Source organism: Myxocyprinus asiaticus, chromosome 39 (genome assembly GCF_019703515.2).
Source record: "Myxocyprinus asiaticus isolate MX2 ecotype Aquarium Trade chromosome 39, UBuf_Myxa_2, whole genome shotgun sequence".
NCBI classification, from domain to species: Eukaryota; Metazoa; Chordata; class Actinopteri; order Cypriniformes; family Catostomidae; genus Myxocyprinus; species Myxocyprinus asiaticus.
Window position 1 is genome coordinate 37,494,066 of NC_059382.1, and position 7,117 is coordinate 37,501,182.

The following is a 7,117-nucleotide window of genomic DNA, read 5'->3' on the forward strand; positions in this document are numbered from 1 at the left end:
TGTAAGATCTACTAATGTAGTATTACTGTTCACTTCCATTGTCCACTTAGGCTGTAGATTGTAATATAAAAATGTAGTGTCTTCAACTGAACTCATATCAGCCATTTCATCTCTTATAATGATACGTGAAGTACAATACAAAGAATAATGTGTGTAGTGGATAAACACTTGAATAATCATATTAAAATATAATTAAGTGTTGTTTATCTTCTGCAAAGTAAGTCATATATCGGTTATAAATGTTTAAATGAATAACATAATACCAACATGAAAATAACACATCATGAATCCGTTCTGCAAGTAAATATCTCAGAGTCCTCAAACCATGAGATTCATTCATGCAGAAGAGAACGTGAAACGCCAAATCACAACCTCCGCAAGTAACTTGCGATTTTATCCTTCAACCGCTAGAGGGCCAAAATTTACATAGTGTAGCTTAAACAGGTTAGAGTTTTCACACTAAAGCAGCATGGCGGAGCGTAGCAGAAGCAGCAGTGCTGCGAGAGTTTCGGCACCAAAACTATTTTTGCTGTGCTGCTCATGCTGAATTTAAGCGCACTGTTGATGGACATCATGAATGTGAGTTAACATGAAAAAGTAGAAATAGCATCGAAATAGCATAAAATTGTTGTCTAGTGTGTTTTTATTAAGCAATAAGAAATGAGAGGCTGTGCTATAATGTTTATAGATTGACGGCTGAATGGCATTGCTTGGCACGACGTGAAACAACGCCTTCAGCCGTGATTATATTCACAATATGGCACAGCCTTGAGAGTGCCTTATTAAAATATTTAGGACTTTTAAAAATTAATATGAATGTAAAATCATTAAATGCCATCCTTCTGCTAGAAGATGTGTGGTTCATTCCATTTACGTCAGAATTACGAGATTCCGACTTGTAAAACAGTGTTCACGTATTCGTAGAATTCATAATTTCAAGTTGTAAATTCCGATTTCGATGAAAGCTCAATCTTGACAGTTGGGACGTCATAAAAATAACCAGATGGCAGTGGCCTCAACAGTTAACGGTAATAATGAACACTTTCTGTTTGATATGCTATTTTATCTACGCTTTTACGGAACGAGGAAGTGTTGTACAGTATGATTCATAACGGAAGCCTGTTTTTGTTTTCCGATCTCCTTTGTTTTAACTCGCATCAGCCTATGTTCTTAGCAGATAATGTGATGTTTAGTGTATTGAATTTGAAAAAACTGACAAAAAGAAAAACGTGTTTATACTTTAGAGAGTCACGACGACCATTTATTGACAGTCCTCACCCATCAAAGCTGAGTGGGTGGATGACGTAAAGCTATGAACCAAGTGTAACAGGCAAGGAGGAGGTGGGAACCGGCTGAACAGTAAACATAAAGTTTAATGGTAAACTTAAAACCAACATAAACAAACGTGCAGCTCAGCCACGTGTGTCTCTCTCTCTCGAACCAGTGCCTCCGGCCGCCCCTTATCTCGCTCTCCCGCTGATCAGCTGATTCAGCGCTGGCTGTGCTCCATCACACTCCTCCCCCACCCGATTCAGGCCGGGGCACCACCGGTCTGACTAACAACCCCCCGCCCCCCCCAGAGATTTTAAAATGAATACGAAATTTAACAGGTAGCCATTGTAGCGACGATAAAATGGGGCTGATATGATCATATTTCTTGGTTCTAGTCAGCACTCTAGCTGCTGCATTTTGGACCAACTGAAGCTTATTTAATGAACCTTCAGGACATCCTCCCAGTATGCATAACGGAAATCTAGTCTTGAGGTTATGAAAGCACGAATTCCTTTTTCGGCATCAGAAACAGAGAGCATGTGTCGTAAATTAGCAATATTTCTGAGGTGGAAGAATGCTGTTCTACAAACACTGGAAATGTGATTTTCAAAGGACAGATTGGTATCAACTATAAAACCTAAGTTCTTCGCTGTAGAAGACGACGTAACAGTACATCCATCGAGAGTCAAATTATATTTTAATGGCTTATTTTTAGAGGTTTTTGGTCCAATAATTAGTACCTCTGTTTTGTCAGAATTTAGTAGAAGGAAATTTCTGGCCATCCAATGTTTGATGTCATTGATACACTCTGCTAATTTGGAGAATTGTGACATTTTGTCAGGTTTCGAAGAAATATAAATTTGGGTATCATGGGCATAACAGTGAAAACAAATTCCACGATTCCTGATAATGTCTCCCAAGGAAGCATATATAAGGAAAAAAACAGAGGCCCTAATAATGATCTCTGTGGCACTCCATACTTAACTTTAGTTTGATCTGACAATTCCTTGTTTACACCGACAAAGTGGTAGCAGTCTGATAAATAAGACCTAAACCATGCTAATGCTGGTCCACAAATGTCAACAAAATTCTCAAGCCTATCCGAGAGAATGTTGCGATCTATGGTGTTGAAAGCAGCACTAAGATCTAAAAGCACTAGGAGAGAAATGCAGCCACAATCAGATGATAAGAGCAAGTAATTTGTAACTCTGATAAGTATAACTCTGTACTATGATGGGGCCTAAATCCTGAATGAAATTCTTCATATATTCCATTTCTCTGTAGAAATAAACATAGTTGGGAGGACACTACCTTTTCTAGTATTTTTACATACATAAATGGGTGATTTGAGATCGGGCTATAAATAGAGGATATGGAAAATCGGAGCAGATGTAATAATGTTCATTTTGTTTGAATCCCCAAGGGAAAGGAAGTCAAGAAATAGAGCACACGCACAGAGCGCTTGGTCAGCTTCCCAAAACAGGCATCAGACCCTGATCCATCCTGGCAAGATTCTTGTGGTCGGCAGACAGAGACTTTGGCTGTGTCTCGTTTGGAAGGCTGCGTCCTCCGGAGGTCGCATTTGTCGGCTGCATACGTCATTGAGGCTGTCTCGTTTCATAAAAGCGAGTAGGACACTTCGAATGCAGCCTTCGAATGTGACCTTCTTTCACGAGAATTCGGAGGATGCATGAGGTGTATACTTTGTGGGCACTCACAACCCACAATTCTTTGCTTCAACAGAAATGTCTAAAAAAAATGACGCCAATTTGATGTTCAAATGCAAGTAATGTTAATTCCCAAGTTGAAGTACCTCAGTAGGTGGGTGCAGAGTATATAATATGTATAATTATATTCATATATAATTAAAATAAAGTATTAGACTAAAAGTACACCTGTAAAATCTATTTTTTATCTTTACATCATTATAACTCTCCTAAAATGTACCTCATTCATTCCCTTCCAGAGGGACTTTGTTCCCTTCTCACTCAAAGTGCTCTTGCTTCTTAAAGAGTGGCGTGCTGTCATAGCAACCATGTTATGTTCCGTTTCCGTTTGTCCTACGAAGGCGATGAGCAATGAAAAAAGTACGTTGTGCTGGGAGGGCTACAAAATAATGGTTTTCCATTATCATGGAGCTTTCATTGCTTTACCCTGCAAAGCTGAGAATTGATGCCAAGGATGGATGCAAGACTTTCACATGCCCATGACAAGCTATGGTTTTCATTTAATCAGTGGTGTGAGTAGGTAACTTTGTCTGCACTTAATCAATAATATAGACTACATATAGACACATCGTACATTTTGCTGATACAGTCTGAGAGGGTCTGTTATTCTGTTATTTTTCTCTTCTTCTTTCTACCATTATTGACTTATTGATGAGTCAAAAGACTCATTTTGTGGGTTCGATGTTATTATTTACTGGGGCTTATGTTATAGATATATTTATGTGCAATTTAATGGCACGGTTTACATTAAAAAAAAAACAAACAAACACCGGACTCGAGCAATCTGGTGGCAATAGTGTCGCAGAAAATCTTGTGAGCATGCATGGACCATCGGATTTCCAGAGGAGGAACACCAATTGGGACTGTTGTGTGCGGGGTTCAAGTGCATCTTTTTTCTATTCTGTGGGTTGTTCAGGTTTTTATAGTTACATCAGTGTTGGAAAGTGATGTATATAATTTTGCCTTGGGTACACAATTTATCTTTGCATGTCAATATGTCACACTTTAATATAGGTAAAATGTTTTTCTCCACATGGAATATTAATGGGCTGGGGCGTCCTATAAAAAGATGGAAGGTTGTATCTTCAGAATCCATGTGGGAGTGATTATACCTTTTTTCATCAGTTCATAAGATTTACTCTAGAAAGGTTTATATATATATATATATATATATATATATATATATATATATATATATATATATATATATATATTTAAGTCACTCATTCCTTCTGCCTCTGATTGCTCAATTGGGAACATTTTAGTTTCAGATCATGCTTTGGTGTGTTTAGAGATGTTGCCGCATATAGAGAAAAGAAAATCATATAGATGGCACTTTAATACATCACTTCTACAAGTCCCTGAATTTCAACAAATGTTAAAGACAGAAGTCAATGTTTATGTTGAAACAAATTTTTCCTTAGTGTCCTCCGTGGGTGTGGCATGGGAAGCGCTTAAGGCAGTCCTTAGGGGGTGGATCATACAATATACCTCACTCATTAAAAATATCAAAGCACAGGAATTCATAGAACTGGAAAATAGTATTAAAAATGCTGGAACAGAGCTGAAGCACCAAATGTCATCCAATGGTCTTAGAGAGCTGAATCAGCTAAAATATAGGAACAACACTTTTGTGAGACGGTAGAGAAGGTAGAGTTTTGGTTACTGAGGGCAAGACATACATACTTTGAGTCGGGGGACAAGGCTGGGAAACCTCTTGCCAAATATATAAAACAGAGAGTTTTCTTCCACCATTCCTTCAGTTAAGTCTTCTGGAGGCAATATATTTACTTCTGCCACATATATTAATAAGGCCTTTAAAGATTTCTATTTCGATCTTTATAATTCCAATTTATATTCCATGTTTTCGTCGAAGGATTTTAGCAATTTTTTAGAGCCATTTTTAGAGCCACTTCCTAAACTGATGAATGATAAAAATAAAAATAAACTCTCTGGACTCAGATATTACTATGGAGGAGCTTGTTGAGGTCATTAAAGCTTTGCCAACAGGTAAGGCACCAGGGCCAGATGGTTTTGCTGCAGAATTTTTTTAGATCTTATGTCACAGAACTGGCTCCGTTATGTTAGAAGTTTACACAGAGTTATTAAATAAAGGTGAACTACTCCCAACCATGACACAAGCTCTGATCAGTCTCATTCTTAAAAAAAAGATAAAGACCCAAATGAGTGTAAAAGTAAACTATTAAAACCATTAGCATCCACAATAAGAAAAGAAGATTTTCCTGGTGTTGTAGCAGGAGGTGTGGTGCATAAACTTCTACTTTACGCTGATGATATATTATTATTTGTCTCCAAACCTAGTATTAATTCTTTCTCCAAATTTTCAGGATACAGGGTGAATTGGTCTAAATCGGAAGCTCTTCCCCTGACAGCATATTGCTCTACCACAGCTTTCCAACATGGCGCCTTTCAATGGCCCAAGCAAGGCATTAGGTATTTAGGCATTTTATTTCCAGCAAATCTGAGTTAATTTGGACCCATAAATGAAAAGGTATTTCATATTTACAACGTTTCTCGTATGTTCAATTCTGATGCTTACCTAAATGTTTCCTCAAGTATATGTATTAACAAGTCCCCCTTTTGCTGGAAAGAATGGATCAGAGTGGCTACACTTGGTGACCTTTATGAAAATGGAGCTTTGAGAACATTTGAAAATATAACACAGCAATTTGGGATTTCTATGTCTCAATTCTTCAGGTATTTACAGCTGTGCCATTTACTTTGTACTATTTTGTTGAGGGTTGGGGATGGGGAATTAAATAGTTGATTCTGTTCATTTATATTGTGCTTTATTTTGTATTTATATGGTAATCAATAAAAAAAATGTTAATCACAAAGTTATTAGTGAAGCTATCTTTAGTGGTTGAAAGAATAGTTCTGTCTGAACAATAACGTGGTGTAGATTGAGTGACCTTAGCTAAGCGCAACATACAAGAGACAAGGTAATGATCTGAGATGTCATCGCTCTGCATAAAAATTGCTATATTATCAACGTCAACTCCATATGACATATTTAAATCTAGCAAATGATTATGGCGATGAGTTACATTTTGTCTGACCCCAAGAGAGTTAAGAATATCGATAAATGCTAATCCCAGTGAGTCATTTTCATTATCTATGTGAATTTTGAAGTCAACAACAATTAAAGCTCTATCCACAGTAACTACTACAGTAGATCTGATAAAATATCTGCAAATTCACTAAGGAAATCAGAATATAGCCCTGGTTATCTACAGTTGAAGTCAGAAGTTTACATACACTTAGGTTGAAGTCATTAAAACTCGTTTTTTAACCACTCCACAGTTTTAATATTAGCAAACTATAGTTTTGGCAAGTCGTTTAGGACATCTACATTGTACATGACACAAGTAATTTTTCCAACAATTGGTTACAGACAGATTGTTTCACTTTTAATTGACTATATCACAATTCCAGTGGGTCAGAAGTTAACTATGCCATTAAGCTGCTTGGAAAATTCCAGAAAATGATGTCAAGCCTTTAGACAATTAGCCAGTTAGCTTCTGATAGAGGTGTACTGAATTGGAGGTGTACCTGTGGATGTATTATAAGGCCTACCTACAAACTCAGTGCCTCTTTGTTTGACATAATAGGAAAATCAAAAGAAATCAGCCAAGACCTCAGAAAAAAAAACAACAACAACTGTGGACCTCCACAAGTCTGATTCATCCTTGGGAGCAATTTCCAAATGCCTGAAGGTACCACATTCATCTATACAAGCAATAGCATGCAAGTAGTGGTGGTGTAGTGGACTAACGCACTGAACTGGTAAGCAAAAGGTTGTTGGTTCAAGCCCCACTGCAACCACCATTGTGTCCTTGAGCAAGGCACTTAACTCCAGGTTGTTCCAGGGGGATTTTCCCTGTAATAAGGGCACTGTAAGTTGCTTTGGATAAAAGTGTCTGCCAAATGCATAAGTGTAAATGTAAGTATAAACACCATCATAATGCTCAGGAAGGAGACACATTCTGACTCCAAGAGATGAATGTAGTTTGGTGTGAAAAGTGCAAATCAATCCTAGAACAACAGCAAAGGACCTTGTGAAGATGCTAGAGGAACCAGGTAGACAAGTATCTATA